Genomic DNA, 17,901 nt, shown 5'->3' on the forward strand with positions numbered 1-17,901 from the left:
TTTTTTCTTTCCTCTATTCCTTTTTTTTTTTTTTTTTTTTTTTTCCTCTGTTCCTTTTTCTTTTTTCTTTTTTCTTTCCCTTCCCTCTTTCCCCCTTCTTTTCCTCTTTTCTCCATCCTACCCCCTTTGTCATCTCTTTCTTTTCCCACTTGTCTTTCCCCTGGCCTAAGCTTCATTCTCTTCTATATTTCACACTCGTGGTTTATGTTTCCCTTATGTCTTGCGCATTTTTCTTCCCTTTCATGACCCTTCACCTGCATTCCTCCTTAATCCTTTATCTCCCCAGAGTGTGACTACAAGGGAAACCCCCCCCCCGGCACTAGCCAGACCAGAGGCAGATTGCCCCTTACCCTGGGGTAAGTCCCACTTGCATGTGTGTGTGAGTGCCTGGCACGTATTGTTCACTTTTTGCTGTGTGCTTTGCAGTGGTTTGCCACGTTTTTCACCTCATATATCTTCTGAATTAATAGTGGCGGATCCATTGATGCATTGATTCTTATCTACTACAGGCCTACCCCACCGTGAACTACCCGTTCAGGTAGGCCATATAAGTTTTTCACTTTTTGAGCACCCCACTTACTGCATGTGCTCCGACCCTGACAAATGCTCCTGACCTACCGGCACTGAGCGAGGGCAGAAACATGTTGGTCATCCACTTTTTCTTTTAGACTCCAAGAGACATTACTCTCCTACGAGCCTTTACCCTTTAGTTTTAGGCTTACCAGCATGCACCTTCATTAAAATTAGCAGAAGCTACTGGTGACATGCTTGGTATTTTTAGTATTCACCCCTTCTGGATCAATGTAATTATCCAGCCAGTCTAATTTCAGCACTCCCTCGGGTTCTTTTAACCACGAGGTTGAGTCCGCCCAAGTAGTATCATCTTATTTGGGTGGGGCTAGGTGGTCATATGATGAAGCAAGACACTATTATGTGTGTGAGACCACCTAGTCCGTAAGGGAATCCCCCATCCCCCTGTAGGCAACACAGCACCCCTTAGCCTGGACATTTTTCCAGCTATGACTTCTCGACCTGAGGATATACAGTGACCTTACTAACATCACTGAAGAAAGACTGACCTAGTCTTACTCTCAATTCCTACTACCCCACACCATTAGTGGTGATACAATTTCTATAGGGAGGCGGTGTGGGCTAGCAACACTCCCATTGCTCTATTTTTGTGTACATATGGTGAGCGCAGCAGCTAGCTGTGAGAGCTTCATTTATTTACTTTCTAAACCCTGCGATATATGCACAGGATTATTAGAAATCCGCACTTCCCTTCGTGAATATGGCTGAAGGGCTCGCCTTCAGCGAGGAGGAGCTTCAGGCCATCCTCGCTGCACCTTCACTTTTAGGAGATTCCTCACTTTCCAAGACAATAGCCCAATTAGGGGATTGGGACACTCTGAAAGAACTAAAAAGGACACAAGTGAAAACAATATTACACGGGGCTGTCCTGACCGAATATTTGAGAAAAAACGTTGCACCAAATGGTCTGATTATCACTACTGAACCACGTATCTTCCTAGAGGACAAAGAATTTAGGAAGGACTGGTCTCTGATAGCCTGGAAATGCACACGCGATTGGCTAATTCTAATCATCAAGACAGCCACCAGACTATCAGATACTCTAGTACTTCAAATCAAAGCGGCAGAAAGTAACCTGAAAACTGGACTAACGGTCGCAGCATTTAAGAAGAAACTAGAGGAAACTAACAAGACCATTAGTGAGTTTAAAGAGTATTTGACCCACCGGAAAATTACCAAATTTCAGAAAGACTTAGACAAGTTCTCCCTTGAGAGGGTACATCCCTACTCAAGGGAAGACTTTGTAGCCCAATCCTCTTTGCCCTCCGATACATCCTCCGGGGGCTACTCTAGCTCAGACTCCGACGCAGGCCGCACACAGACAACACGGCCTAGACGGGGCAGGAGGGGAAATATTCGGAATAATTGGCCCACACCTTATACAGGCCCTCCGACCGCTACTTAATATGCCTCCCTGGGCTTGGCCCTCCCCATATGGGCCACCCAACCAGTTCCAAGCCCCTATATATCCCCAGCCACAAACCACCTGGCCCTATCCCAATGTCCCTTTTTTTGGGAGAGGCCCCGGACGGGGAAGAGGCAGGAAGAAAGGAGTCAGTTGGAACCTGAAGGAAGGACCAACAGACGACGAATCACCCAGCACAAGCAGGGCATAAATAAGGGGTCCACTACCGTTGTGAACCTAAGCCCAAGAGTATTAAGTAACAATGAACTCCAAGCCCTAGAGAAAGGTCTGGGTTTTGTCCCTACCCCTAAACTCGACATCTTCAAATTGAGGGTAGAACTAGCGGAATTTTTTCGCAAGATAAGGCTAAGAACCTTTTTCCTCATGAACCCCGAATCCAATACAGATCGAGAAAGGAACACCGGGTTATGTCCCAAATCGAAGTTCACTCCCTCCTCCCAACTGATGCCACCTGAAGTTCTGGCATTCGAAAAATCAGTGAGCAGGAAGATCGATGACCTCCAGAACACTCAAAGGGAGATCTTCCACAACATTAGCACCGAAGAACTCACAGCCCTCCACAACCTGAGCAATGACTCCTCCATCACCATTAAACCAGCAGACAAGGGCGGTGCCATAGTGATTATGTCCACAGTAATGTACAATACTGAATGTCTACGTTTACTAAACAATGACCATCACTATAAGAGACTATCAAGGGACCCGACAGGGGAGGTCAGAGAAGAGATCGCTTTCCTGATCGATAAGGGTTTGAACAACGGTTGGATCACTAAACATGAGGCCGCTTTCCTCATCCAACCCGACCACAAAACGCCATATTTCTATATTTTGCCGAAAATCCACAAAAATAAACATCCACCCCCGGGAAGACCAATTGTCTCTGGAATTGGCTCCATCCTGGAACCACTATCCCAATTTTGCGACTGGTTCCTCCAACCATTCGTGAAACAAATTCCCACATATTTAAAAGATACAACAGATGTGCTCTCCCTTATCGACACCCTCGATTTTGACAAAGACAGAGAACATCTTATAACACTGGATGTAGAATCACTATATACCAATATTCCACAGGAGGCAACCTTGGAAGTGATAAGTGACCTACTGAACAGGGGTGTATGGAACTACATCACCCCCCCAGAGTTCATCCTGGACTTAGCCCATTTAGCCCTCACCAGGAATTTCTTTGAATTCAATAAGAACTTCTTTTTACAGATCCAGGGCACCTCGATGGGAAGCACTTTCGCACCTAGCCTAGCATGTCTATATGTAGATCACTTTGAGAAAGAAATGGTTCTCACTGAGGAAAACCCGTATTTCAACCAGATTAGGTTATGGAAAAGGTACATCGATGACATCCTGATAATCTGGAGAGGTACAAGGGAAGAAGCAACCTCTTTCATTACTTGGCTAAACACCCTAAACCCCTTCCTGAGATTTACAGCCACACTGGGTGACCCAGCTGTCTCCTTTCTTGATTTAGTAATATCCGAAAAGAATGGCTCCTTGATAACAGAGGTTTTTTATAAACCTACTGACCGAAACACTCTCCTGCAGTTCCAGAGCTTCCACCCACGCTCCCTCAGGGAAAACCTCCCAGTTGGTCAGTTTCTCCGCCTGCGGCGAAATTGTACCGAACTAACGGACTATAAAAAGCATGCACAGCAGCTCACAAGTAAACTTCGAGCCAGAGGGTACCCAGACCATCTACTGAGGAGGGCTGACAAACGTGCCCGTGTGAGCCCTAGGGAAACTTTACTGCATCCCAGCAGCAGAACCAATAAAAAAGACCCCCTGATCTGTGTGACTACATTCAACCCAGCGTCTAATGCGATCAAAAAGATACTCGATGAAGACTGGAAAATCCTCACATCTGGGGGTCTTCCCTTTCAAACCCCAATGAATGCATATAGAAAAGCTAAAAGTATCCGGGACATGATTGTACACACCCGCCCACGGGTAAACCTCACCCCGAACAAACAAAGGACACTCTGGGACCTTCCTCCCGCTAAAGGCCACTTTCCGTGTGGCAGCTGCAGTGTCTGCGCATTTACCAAGAAAACTCTTACACTTGATGTGGGACTACGGACACCCTGGGAACTTAGACAACTCACGAACTGCAACAGCAAAAACGTGGTATACATGATCACATGCCCGTGTGATAAAAGATACATTGGGATGACGACAAGAAGAGTGGGTACACGCATCTGCGAGCATAGGAGCACCATCCGATGCAAGAGAGATGCCACAAGACTCACCGAGCATTATGTGTCCAGCAATCACCACCCTGATCACATGCAATGGGTAGTGTTGGACCAACTAAAATCAACAGCAACTAATGCCACACAAAAACTTCTATTATATGAACAAAGGTGGATATGGAGGTTGCAAACGGACATTAGAGGATTGAACGATAATATACAGTGGTCAGCTCTAAGATGAGAACTAAGAGCACGGCGACCCTTTCCCATGCGAGTTTCCTTCTGAGGTCCCATCAGGGGATCTCACCATCTAATCCCCATGTCACCATTTTTTGACCTGGGCAACGTCTATCGTTTTCAGAGTTATTTTCACAACCCCAACCATTGAAGCTATTGTCCCTCTTCTCCAGCACCTTTTCCTTTTCCCTATCCTCATATCAGTATCAAAGCTCTTACTTCTCTTTGCTCCCCCCTTTTCTCTTTCCCTATTTCCCTCCTCCTCTGCCCTGTGCTCTCCACCTTCCCTTTTCTTCCCCTGCCCCCCTCTGTTTCCCCCCCCCCCCCCCTGTTCTTTCTGCTTTCTCTTTTTCCTTATAGGCCTGTGTTGGCCTTCTATTTTCCCTTCTCTCTCTCTTTCTCTCTCTCTTGTCTTCTTCTTTGTCTCCTCCGACTGTTTTCTTTGACCCTTCTTCCTCTTTTCTTTTCTTTTCTTTTCGCCCTTTCACTTTCTTTTCCCAAACCCCAAACAACCCCCCCCTCCTTCCTCCCCCTCGTTTCCCTTTCTGTTTTCTCTTTTTATGCTTCTTCCCTGCTTTCTTTCTCCCCCCCCCTTTCTGTCCATTGCCTCCCTCTCCGTTCCCCGTTTCTCTTCTTTCCTCCCCCCCCCCCTTTTTGCACCATGAAGTCCTACTGGACGCGCCACAACTGCTACACGGGACTCTAATTCCCAGAGTCCCGTACGCCCTTCTGACGCGGCGCGCTCCTCGCGGCGCGTACTGCTGGGCACCTTCCAACCCCGCGGGCCTTTCTTGCACAACGGCCCGCGGCTTTAATCATAACGGCCCAATTCAACGATCGGGCAGTTTACTCAGGCATTTCTCTCCGGCACAGCCCCCGAGGGGGTGCGACCAGGTACAGGGCGTGGTCCCATAACGAGGACGCCCGATACACCTGATTTTCTTAATTAGATCCCGCTCGGAGCCCCCTGCCGATTGGCTCTTGGTCCACATATATTTCAGAACAACCAGGCAGTCAGTACCAGAGCGGCCTGGCTCCGGCATGTAGGTAACCCTCCTTGGTATTCCCTTTGGAGTGGTAAGTGTGGCCCCCTTGGGGGCCAGTTTTCTATTTTTCTAGTTTCCCTCCATTCCCCTGTCCCCCTTCCCTTCAGCAGCCCTTGTTCCCCTTTTTTCCTTTCCCAGTTTTTCTTTTTCTCCCCCCTTTTTTTCTTTCCTCTTTTCCTTTTTTTTTTTTTCCATGTTCCTTTTTCTTTTTTCTTTTTTCTTTCCCTTCCCTCTTTCTCCCTTCTTTTCCTCTTTTCTCCATCCTACCCCCTTTGTCATCTCTTTCTTTTTCCACTTGTCTTTCCCCTGGCCTAAGCTTCATTCTCTTCTATATTTCCCACTCGTGGTTTATGTTTCCCTTATGTCTTGTGCATTTTTCTTCCCTTTCATGACCCTTCACCTGCATTCCTCCTTAATCCTTTATCTCCCCAGAGTGTGACAAGGGAAACCCCCCCCCCCGGCACTAGCCAGACCAGAGGCAGATTGTCCCTTACCCTGGGGTAAGTCCCACTTGCATGTGTGTGTGAGTGCCTGGCACGTATTGTTCACTTTTTGCTGTGTGCTTTGCAGTGGTTTGCCACGTTTTTCACCTCATATATCTTCTGAATTAATAGTGGCGGATCCATTGATGCATTGATGCTTATCTACTACAGGCCTACCCCACCGTGAACTACCCGTTCAGGTAGGCCATATAAGTTTTTCACTTTTTGAGCACCCCACTTACTGCATGTGCTCCGACCCTGACGAATGCCCCTGACCTACCAGCACTGAGCGAGGGCAGAAACATGTTGGTCATCCACTTTTTCTTTTAGACTCCAAGAGACATTACTCTCCTACGAGCCTTTCCCCTTTAGTTTTAGGCTTACCAGCATGCACCTTCATTAAAATTAGCAGAAGCTACTGGTGACATGCTTGGTATTTTTAGTATTCACCCCTTCTGGATCAATGTAATTATCCAGCCAGTCTAATTTCAGCACTCCCTCGGGTTCTTTCAACCACGAGGTTGAGTCCGCCCAAGTAGTATCATCTTATTTGGGTGGGGCTAGGTGGTCATATGATGAAGCAAGACACTATTATGTGTGTGAGACCACCTAGTCCGTAAGGGAATCCCCCATCCCCCTGTAGGCAACACAGCACCCCTTAGCCTGGACATTTTTCCAGCTATGACTTCTCGACCTGAGGATATACAGTGACCTTACTAACATCACTGAAGAAAGACTGACCTAGTCTTACTCTCAATTCCTACTACCCCACACCATTAGTGGTGATACAATTTCTATAGGGAGGCGGTGTGGGCTAGCAACACTCCCATTGCTCTCTTTTTGTGTACATATAGTTATACTCATCTCAAACTATAACTTGTTTCCTAAGGTGACTAAAACCCATGCTCCTGCCATGCACAGTTTTTCTCATCAATAACTTAATTGGAAATGTTGCAGTGATATTATCAATGTTTTCACAGAAGATGTCATGACTGATGTAAAATGTGGGGTAACTAGCAGTGTATTGAGAGGTCATGAGTTATAGTAACCTTAGGGCATGAGATATAGCTTCTTGAGATTAATATAACTAAACATGTTGCATTTCTATGGTTTTGTGTGTGTAAAATTTGAACCTAACTTTCACATCTCTGTAATCTTTGTTTTCTTAGTGAATTTAAAAGTTTTTTTTCTAAATTATTGCGAGCCAATATTTTGGTACTGGATATTGTGACACACAACTCTTCCCTTAAACTGGTGGGATTGAAACATTGAAAAAAGGTCCAGGACTTCTTGGGGTTTTCAGTTCAGCCCACATTTAGTAACCCGCCTTTTCAATTTTTTTTTGTTCAAATAAAACTTCACCCAATGCAAAACAGCTATCTATGGAGGGTTTTTCTGAGTCTCTTCACTGTGTGAAATTTGGTGAGCACCTTAGTCCCCCACCTAGGGTTTAATTTTTGATGGTAGTTGCAGGTAGTCAGAAACTAAACTTAATTTTGGAGACCATGACTTATACTATATCAGATTTTGACTTGCAGCAAGCTGCAGGAAGGCAGAAAAGGCAGAAGAAAGGATGAAGTAGGAGAGGGAAAAAGTGACGGAAGGAGAGAGCAAATGTGAGTGAGATACAGAGACAAGAAGTGCAATATGGTGTAAGAAAGAGAAATGAAGAGGAATCAAAACTAGCCCTGACATTTAACAATCTGACCATTCGGCGGTACTAGAGAAAGACTTGTAATAAAATCTTTAGACCCCTGTACTTTCTTTTTCTAAAACAAAAAAAGAGCCCTAACCCCAACTATTTGAAAGGTTACCATTGCAACTCCACTGTTTCTATTGATCCTTAATGGATTGAGTCTGGCGCCTCAGTGGACCACTGGATCCTTCCAGATATCTATGTTTGGATCCAGATGGGTCCTCTAAGTACTGAGGTCAATGAAACAGGCACTGTTGTGTTGGGTAACAATAAACATTGTCACCATCAGTTATTCAGTGTCAATTTAGACGCCACAATGGGAGTTACTGTGCTGTACAAAAAGACGTTCTGTTTTTAAAGATACGTGTCTCATTTTTAAAACTAGTTTTGATTAGGTGTGTTTGAAATTCATGTTATGTGTTTTCGGTTATTACACGAAATTACACGAAATAAACTGGCACTTACTGCTATATTTTAGAGTGAAATGCGTTCTTGTGTCCACTGGGTCTCCAGAAACCATTTTGTGCTAAAAAAAAATAAAGCGAAAAATACAAGTGCTGTGAACAACAGCCCTACTCCTTCTGGTGGAAGACACTGTTCCCATGCTAAACTTCTGTTGCAAATGCAGACTAATTATGCAAGGAGCCATTATTTTGGAAATTTCAAGTAACAAGACATTTACAAAAGTATGTAATATTACATCAATGTAAGGAGAATTTCTCCTGGACCTACTTTTTATGACTACAGCATTCTGGATGTAGCAACAATAATTCATTGCTACAAATATGAGTATATGTCAGGAGTCCCAAAGTCCTGCCACAGGTGCACCAACGTAGGCCTCTGAGTCACAAAACATTTCGAGATAAGAGGATAGGAATCCCTGGCACAACTCACGTTTTAGAGCTGCCAGCCTTAACCTTCAATAAATCACTCTCTACTTGAGCTCCGGAAGGACCCATGCCCTCGGAAAGCATCCTGGCAGCCCTGCAGAATAGTTATTTTCCTGTCAGCTTCTGCCTTTCTGCCCTGTTGTTTCACAGCAGCTTTCGGAGTAGTGAGTAATGCACAGTGCAAACCCCAGTAGCTAGCAATTACTAATTGTTATCGTACATGGAAAGGGAACTTGAGAAAAGAAAATCTTTTATAAGAAAAGAATACTTTCAAGGTTCGATTGTAATAAAAGGAAATGTAGATTATTTTCAAAATTCTTTACAGGAAAGCATGGATTTCGTTGATAAACGTAATAACACTCCGGCCCAACCGAGTCTTAAAACACTTTGCTTTGTACAGCATAAAAATAAATTGAGAATGGGCGACAAAGCCGCTCATGCAATGCACACGCTGAGTCATTATTCATGTCAGATTTGATGAAATTTGTTTAAACTAGTAAAACATTAATGGCGGGAGAGGGACTGAATTGAAACACATTAGGGGAGTTTCTTTTGCTTTTACTTTCACTGCCACACTTTCACCGAATTCTACAGGCTGGTGATTCTTAATCCGTAGTCCAGAGACCCCTAGGGTTACACGAAACCTACTCAAGAGGTCCTTGACTTTTTAGATAATTAAATAATATTAACAGACTAATTAATTGTCCATAAATAAAGAAGCAAAATGTAAAATAGAAAAAACATCGTATAAGTGTTAGGGAAATTAAAAATGGAGACTAACAATTGTTATTATCATTACATAGATTCATGTGAGCAGTGCAAGAGCATCAAACATAATATATTATAGTTAGGACTCCCGGTTCTCACATTTACAACATTTCTGTCTGTTTACCATATTTATTTTTTGACCATCGTATTAGTATTTAGCCATATTCATTTTGTGTCCTGTCAATAAATTAAGTTGTAAAATAGCATATTTTCACATTTATTTAACTAATAAACATGCATGAATACTTTGATGCCTGTTGGGGCATATTTATGAGAAATGTATTTATGGCACACCTGTCCTGATGCGCGACTTCGTTTGCGTCGCATTAGCCCCACCTAACAACACCATGGTTGCACTGTATTTACAATACGGCACATGATGGCAGTCTTTACCCCAACAGTGTCAGAACTTTTTACATTGTTGAGTCGCTTTGCTGCACTAGTGTCAAAAAATTTGCCACTAGTGCAGCAAAGCACAGGTAGGCCCATTGATTTTAATGGAAGCGTCATTTTAACGCCTGCCTTGAGCAGGAATTAAACATAATGGACAAAACGGCGTACTGAAAGCTAGTAAATATCATTACAACATTTTTTCTGGCTTCCCTGCATCAGAACGCCCCCTTGCACAGGCATAATGTGGCACACGGGGTCGCAAAGTGGAGAAATGCATTCATTGCGCCACTTCATAAATCTGGTGCAGGGGAAAAGCCACCTTAGCACCACCTTAGCATAAAAGAAAATTACGCTATGGCGGCGCTATGGTGTCGCTATGGCGGTGCAAAAGGCTTGTAAATATGCCCCATTGTGTTTTAGCAAATTAAGCAGCTAAATTTAACATAACACTACACCTACAGGGTAATATTCGCATTATACTATAAATGGATGTTGACATATATTGTTATGTAAGGAAATCTTATCTAGTTTTTAACTCCCCATACCATCTATCTTCCCAGCAATTGGCCTGCAACTGGTGAAAACAGTATGGAAAGTCACTCAAAAGAAGACAACATTTTCTCTATTTTTCCATTTTTAAAAATAAATGAGAATATGACACACTTTGCTTTCTGTCTGTGTTTATATGTAGAAAGCATTAAAAACGGAAAACAGGAGTCTTGATTATAGTCAATAAGAAGCCTCAAGTAGAATTTGAAAATATTTAACTTCCCCATTAAAATATATATTTTTTTTTATATTTGTATGTGATTAAATAAAATGTGTAATAATTTGTGTATTTGATAAATGCTTGTTTCTGTATTTTTTCAAACCATCGAACAAGCTTAGGCAGGGGGCCCCAGGGCTAATGACTCAGTGGATTTCTCTAAATTCCAATAATGATTCAGTGAGGGTCCTCAGGTTCCTGTACTGAACAAGTGAGGACTACGAAGCACAAAAGCTTAAGAACCACTGTTCTAGCCTATTTTTCAAATTGATGTTTGTTAAGCCTTATCTCTCCTAATTTATGTATGTGGTTTCAAGGGATTATCCCACAGACATAATCAGCTAAAACAAATGTAGGTGTGGACTTTGCAGCAGGTTTAGTTATTTGAGCCTATTATTGTTTTTTTTTTTTATTATATACAATGTACGTGCAAAGGATGGTTTTTGGTGAGTCAGCTTCATTCATTTGTCTGTTAATTGTCATTCATATTTTGCTTCTGCACACCAAATTATACAGCATGGCACAATGGGCTATTCCACTTGACCCACTAGCTTCCTTCCCTTTGCGTGAATGCACAAATCCTGAGCTTGTTATTAAATATTGCCTTCAAATAATTCTGTTCTCTTCAAGGACAAGGGTGGGTCAAAGAGTAAATTTTTTAAAGTAAGTTTAAATACAGGATATTTTTCCTGCACTTCAGATATCCAGTTAAATGGTGCTTGATTTTCTATTTCTTTTTAGGTCTAGCACGCAATTCCTTTTTGACATGTGGGATGTTTTCTGTGGGCTTTTAACCACACCCATCTCACTACCATCACTTTCACTCATTCGTGGGCTTGCCTTTCAAAAATCCCTTGATGTCATTGGTAAATGTTTTCCGTTCGTCCCGCCCTGGGGCTGTTTTGTTACCACCTTTCAGACTGACCCTGTTACATGGATTGTTGCATGATTGCCGATATACTTCAGCGTCAGCGAACTATTTTTTTCTTTTGTCCCTCCCTTTCATGCTCCATCGCGGCCATGGCGTTCACAGTGCAGAACTGTATGAACTCCATCAGCTGCATTGAAGCGCTGGTCACATTGTTCACATGGCAACCTAATCTGAGTCATTTCTTTTGGCTCTCCCCTTCACACTCCATAGCTTTTACAAAAACACTTGTTATTTATAAAAGCTTTACGTAAAAAAAAAAAAGAAATACTCAAATTCTACAATATTCACTGCACTCGGGAAACTCGCCCCTTAATGCCTTGCGGGTCATTGCTTTTAGAAAACACTTTTGCTCATAACTAAGCCTGTGGAGGTCATAGGACAATGGGACAACCACCAAAATGTTCACAACAGTGTGCTCTTTCTGGCTAGCTACATCACTTGGTTAATGGACACCCCAAAATAATATCCCCTCCTACCATTCAATGTCTGTTTAAACTCTCTCATGGCTGAAACTTTTGTTTACAGCTGGGAACAGTTTGTGTTTTGAGGGCCCTGTTTTTAATATAATTGCAGTATGCCCCTTAACTTAGAAAATGTGTAAAGCCCAATGGCCACAAGGGGCTAAATATATGGTTACACTGCATTACTTTCTGCCATTTTCTTTTCATGGGGTTATGCCCTCTAGGGGAAAACTATATGGATACGTGACCATGTTTCTTACAAATTTTATTTTCATTGTGGTGTCCTCTAGGGGTTGTTCTAAGCATTACAGTCAACATATCAACTCAGTACAATATTCGCGGCACAGAAACTCACTACATAATGCTTTTCAGAGCATTACTTTTATGAAGCATTTTTGCTCATAACTCAGCCAGTGGTGGTCCTAGGACAAATGGACCACCTTCAAAACATTCACCATGACGTGCTCTGTCTACATCATCTCTGGATCCCCACACAAGGTTAGTGGGGACCCCAAAATAACAAACCTCTCCCACAATTCAGTCTCTTTTTAATTTCTTTCAAGGGTGGAACTTTTGTTTTGCAGCTGGCAGGGATGTTGTTTTAAGGGCCTTGTTTGTTATATCATTGCAGAAGATCTTTTGACTTCAAATTGCATAATACACTACACCCTATAGGGGCTCAATATATGGTTACACTGCATTACTTTCTGCATTCCCTTTTCATGTGGTAATGCCCTCTAGAGGCTAACTATATGGTTACATGACCATGTTTCTTTCATGTGCTATTTTTACTGTGACTTCCTCTAGGGGCTATTCTGAGCATTACAGTCAATATACTAAAATATGCACAGGTATTAAAGCTCACCCCATAGTGCTTTGCAGGGCAATACTCTTACAAAACATGTTTGCTCCTAACTCAGCCTGTGGTGGTCCTAGGGCAATGGAACCACTTTCAAAATTCTCACCACAGCGTGTTCTTTCTGGCTACATCAAATCTGGGTTCCCACAATAGGTTAGTGGGGACACCAAAATAAAACCCCCTCCCACCATTCAGTGTCTTTTGAAGTGCTTTCATGATTTTAACTTTTTTTTTTTTTTTTACAGGTGGGAGTAGTTTGTGTTTTAAAGGCCTTGTTTGTAATTTCATTGCAGTAGATCTGCTAGCCCAAAACATGTGTACGGTGCTATGCCCTCTAGGTGTTGGATGTATAGTTACAGTGCATTACTTTCTGACGTTTTCTTTTCATGTGGTTATGCTCTTTAGAGGCTAACCTGTTGGTTACATGGCCATGTTTCTTACAAATGCTATTTTCATTGTGTTGTCCTCTATCGGCTATTCTGAGCATTACAGTCTATAGTCAAAAGTGAATTCCTCATAAAAAGGTTTTTTTATTGGGTTTACATGATAATTGTACATGTTTTATTAATCTCTCCTTATTGCAATTATGACCATGATTCAGGCCAACTTAACATCCTTATTACACCATAACTGTTTGAACACTCTTGATACGTTTGGGTGATCCTTCTAGTTTATTTCTCTCGTTACTCTTCTGTGGATGTCTTGTGTCTTTTTTGGAGAATCGTGCTAGCCAGCCAGCAACTCTGATGGGGGGGTGGTGAAAGTGGTATTCTATTGGAATTAGCATGACAGATTTAAATTAGGATGCTAAATGGCAAAATTTTCATTTTTGGCTGTAGACAGAGGAAGAAGGTAAATGGAAGAGTTTTAGTTATATGCAGGGCCACTGGAATTATGTGGCAGGAAAAGACAAAATTATGAGGCCGAGTTGATCAATTTATGTGGCAAGAAAAGTCCAGTTATGAATTACAAAGACAAGAGCTCTATCTCAAGAAATGCGAGACCTATTGCATTGCAACTGCTTGTTTAAAGTTGCAGTTATGAAGTCACATTGTAACTAATACAATTTGAATGTTTGGTATGATGGTGAGTTATTCCTTTCTCTCTTTCCAAAATAAAGATAAAACGTGTAGCATAGCTGAAAGACTAATAAAAAAGAAATCACACAAGTAAATGCTTTTTAATTTTAAAATTTGTATTGTAAGCATACAGTGCCATATTTAAGTGGTGGCTTTTTTAGCATATGCCTGTAATAAAAATAAAACAAATAGTATTGCATCTGGTCAAATCTCTTGGCTTTGCCAATGCAGTTTTTTTTTTTTTAAATACAGAATCTCAATTACTTAATAGTAGCAAGCGTTGTTGCATCAAGCAGTATATGATATTCCATTGGGGCAAATTAGAAGACTTTCCTGGCACGGTGGATTAAAAAACTGCAATTATTTATTTCTTTGTAACAACCAGGAGCTGGGCACATGTTGTTTTGAGGTTACAATGACAGCCTTCTAGATCATGCAGGCTCATGCCTCACTTTAGCAAGGGGCAAGGGGGCAGAGCACTTAGCTGATTGGTGCCTCAGCACATGTGACTCTGCTCCTACCACGCTTGAGTAGACATGCATGGATCATTTTGTCTAGGCATGTGTTTGGCCCTATCTAACTTTAAATGAAGGTGTTTGAGTCATTTTGAAAATGACATTAAAATTATAATATTTGACATATATTACTAAAATGCTTTGACAGATAAATATTGTACACTAGCTACGACAAGAAGATAGTATTTTCAGTACATTTTTAAGATAGCCTATTGCATGCAGGCATTTACCTTGTCAACACAAAAACTGCAAATCCAATAATAGTTTATCATGAAAGGAACTGTAAGAAATTAATTATTATGTGGGAAGGGTAACTGCCCACTTGAAAGAATAATCACATCCATTGTCAACATGAACCCTGACAATTATGGCACAAAGCAGAGAGGATTAATTGAGACCAATGTGTACATTTTAAAGTACTAAAGCAGTAATAATGCCAAAATGCCAAACAATAAAAATCTCCAAACCTATTAGAAAAACATAGTAACATTTAATTAACAAAACAACAACAAAAAGATAAAAATCTAAAAAGGGGAACCAAAAACTTCATTTTTTAAATATTTTAAGTAGGAATAGTGCCAAAAAAGTGCTAAGCGCAAATGACAGTGTATGGTCATGGGAGAATGAGAGCTATGTGCAATCCCTAATGACCATGATTGGAGGCGAGTCAGAAACATCAACTTGGTTCACCCCGGTCAAAGATTTTACCTTCTAACTTATTCTTTTAAGTCTAATTCAACTACAGAACTAGACTTTTATAGTCAATTTATCCATGTTTCAGGGGTGGAGAGCCTAAAAATCATCAATAAATAGGGTTCACCTAAAGGCGGAAAAATTGGTAGTGACCACCCAGAAAATGCAGATTTACTTCAGCCATAATGACAAGAACATAAAGCAAATGCATGTCCAAGGGTGATTAGTATTTGTGACTGTGTATTTAGCCAGTTTTAGCAATCCAAACATCACATTTTTAAAACAAACTCATACACCAGAAATTAAAATGTTTCCAGCAGCAAAGTTATTGAATCGAAGTGAACATGCCCCATCACCAAAACCCAATATAATCACAAACGAGACAATGTAATCATACAGAATGCCTTGAACTAAAGCCTATCTAATTAAGACAAACCATAAAAAACACATTAAAGCCAATGGCTGAAAAGGGCTAACCTAAAGCCTTTCCCTGTCAATTTGTATTTCTTCTTGTACTTTTTTGAAGAGCTGGTGGCATTAGGTCATCCAAACATCTAAAGTTATCTGTGGTCTAATCTGAAAAGAAAACAGCCAAATCAGTGCCCTCTTCATGGCTTTGTTCACTGGAAGGCATATGAGAATGATCAATGATGAAGTATGTATTGTACTAAAAAGGGGAAGTGACACTAATAAGGGGCTCGATGTACAAAGGTATTTAATGGTCACAAAGGATAAGAATCAGGCTGCTTGCGACTGCTAAAAAGCTTTTTTGACATGTACTAATGTATATATTACCAAATCGCAAAATAGGGGTGTGATTCGGAATTGGAAGGGGCATGTTAAGGGCACCCCTTCCCCTTCTTAATAGCAACTCACACTGGCATGTACGAATGTTTTGTGACCGCAATGCAGTCGCAAATCATTTGCAGTTTACAACCAAATTCAAGTTGGTGGTAACCCATTCGTAAAAGGAAAAGGGTCCCCAAGGGACCCCCTTCCCCTTTGTGAATGTGGACGCAAACATTTTTTAGGAGCAAGTAGTAGTCCCATAACTGGGCATAATCATCAGGCCTACTTGGACAAAAAGACAGACCCAGTCTCAAACCTTGTTTTTAACTTTTGTGAGTTCACATTTACATATGTTGATTACCGCCAATTGTTGATCTAGATCTTTAACTGCCATTATGATTTCTTCTGGCGTCACCCACGAGTTCCCATGGTGTTCTTGCTGCTTTTTCCATCTTTGGCTCTATGTTTTGTGGTCACTGTAAAGCCTGTAAATTCATCAGTAGTGTGGAGCAAGTGTCACAACGGTTGGGACAGCGCACCGTGTGACGTGGTGGGAGGAGAAATAAAAAAATATATATATATTGAAAAACGTACCTTAATACCATGCTGCTCCGCTCCTCCATCTTAGAGTACAGGCACAGGCTCCTAGTCTGCCCTGTGGCCAATCCTGATGCTGCTCAGAGCAGTGTCAGGATTGGCAAGGGGCGCCCTGCCAGGGCACTCCCAGTCAAACTGGTAGCCTGTGCATGCTCTGTCCAACCCTGCAAAACAGTGCTGGGCTAGTGAGAGCACACTGTGCATGTGTGTTCGGCCGGCCTGAGACGGCTAACCAAATAAACATGCACTCTGAGGGAAGTGCACAGTGCATGCCCCTCATCCTCGTCACAGTCCGTGGCCCCGCCCCTTTTAATACAAAACAATAATAAACATGGTTTATTATCATTTTGTATTAAACGGTTTGCAGCAGCTGCTGTTGGCGGGGGTGATGCTTCTCCGCCTTAGCAGAGGAGCTGCCCCTCCAATTTCCCCTCCCCCCTTTTTTTCTTTGTATTTATAAAACTGATTTGTGTTGTCTGGACAATTGGGGTCTGCTCACACTTGTTGCCAATAAAACATTTTGTATGTATACATGCACAAACTTGGTAAACAAAAGTCTTTTGTCTGTGTTTATACATGTAGTTCACCTTTAAAAACATGATGCTAGAAACCACATGTCACATGATCAAGGCCGTGACTGGTCGAAATGTTTTGTGCACCCTGATTCTCTGCCGAGTAAAAGCGTTTTCAAGGGATCCCATTGGTGTGGCTCCTTTTCCACAAGTTATAGTTATCTTAGGGCACTTGGTTACTCAAGATAACTCTAACTATAACAGTTGAAAAGTCGGCTCTCAGAGGGTGGGAGCATTTTAAATCCTTCTTCCCACTGGGAGCAGACTTGGAGGTAAATTTATGAAAAGTGGTGCATCATGTCTTGTGCCCCATTGCGTCCCCCAAACACCACAATGTGTGTGCCGTATTTTTGTAACAGCACACCATAGCGCACGTTAGGGAATGAGTGTCATACATTTTGACTCTAGTTTGGTGCTTTGCAAGATTAGTACCAAAAATATTGACGCTAATCTTGCAAACTGACAGGGGGACCACTGAAAAGAATGGCAGCCTCATTTTAACACCTTCCTTAGGCAGGCGTTAAAAATGATGCTAGAAGTGGCTCAGTGGAATCTCATAGATTCCATTGCACCATTTTTCTGGGCCTCCTAATGCCGGAACACCCCCTTGCATACATTATGCCTGGCGCAGGTGCAATGTGGTGCAAGGCTTTACAAAATGGTGCAAAGTATGCATTACGCCACTTTGTAAATATGGCATGGTGTTTTTTGACAATCTAACGCCATATTAGCATAAAAAATGATGCTAATGTGGCACAAGGTGGACTAAGGGCTTCTTCAATCTGACCCAAAGTGTTTGTTCACACTTGGCGGGAGTTTTGAAATTGCTCCCGCCAAGCAAGAGCAAACATAGGCTTCCTTTCCTCCACCAGTGCTGGCAGGGAAACTGCTATTTCCAGAGGGTGGGCA

At 42.0% G+C, this 17,901-nt stretch overlaps 1 protein-coding gene across 1 annotated transcript in view; it reads right to left on the reverse strand.

The window, feature by feature from the left end:
* PTPRT (protein tyrosine phosphatase receptor type T) overlaps positions 1–17,901 on the reverse strand; it is a 1,804,620-nt gene that overhangs the window by 1,722,892 nt on the left and 63,827 nt on the right. The gene's annotated exons all lie outside the window — the stretch shown is intronic.

The sequence above is a fragment of the Pleurodeles waltl genome, chromosome 7, assembly GCF_031143425.1.
Source record: "Pleurodeles waltl isolate 20211129_DDA chromosome 7, aPleWal1.hap1.20221129, whole genome shotgun sequence".
Classification (NCBI taxonomy): domain Eukaryota; kingdom Metazoa; phylum Chordata; class Amphibia; order Caudata; family Salamandridae; genus Pleurodeles; species Pleurodeles waltl.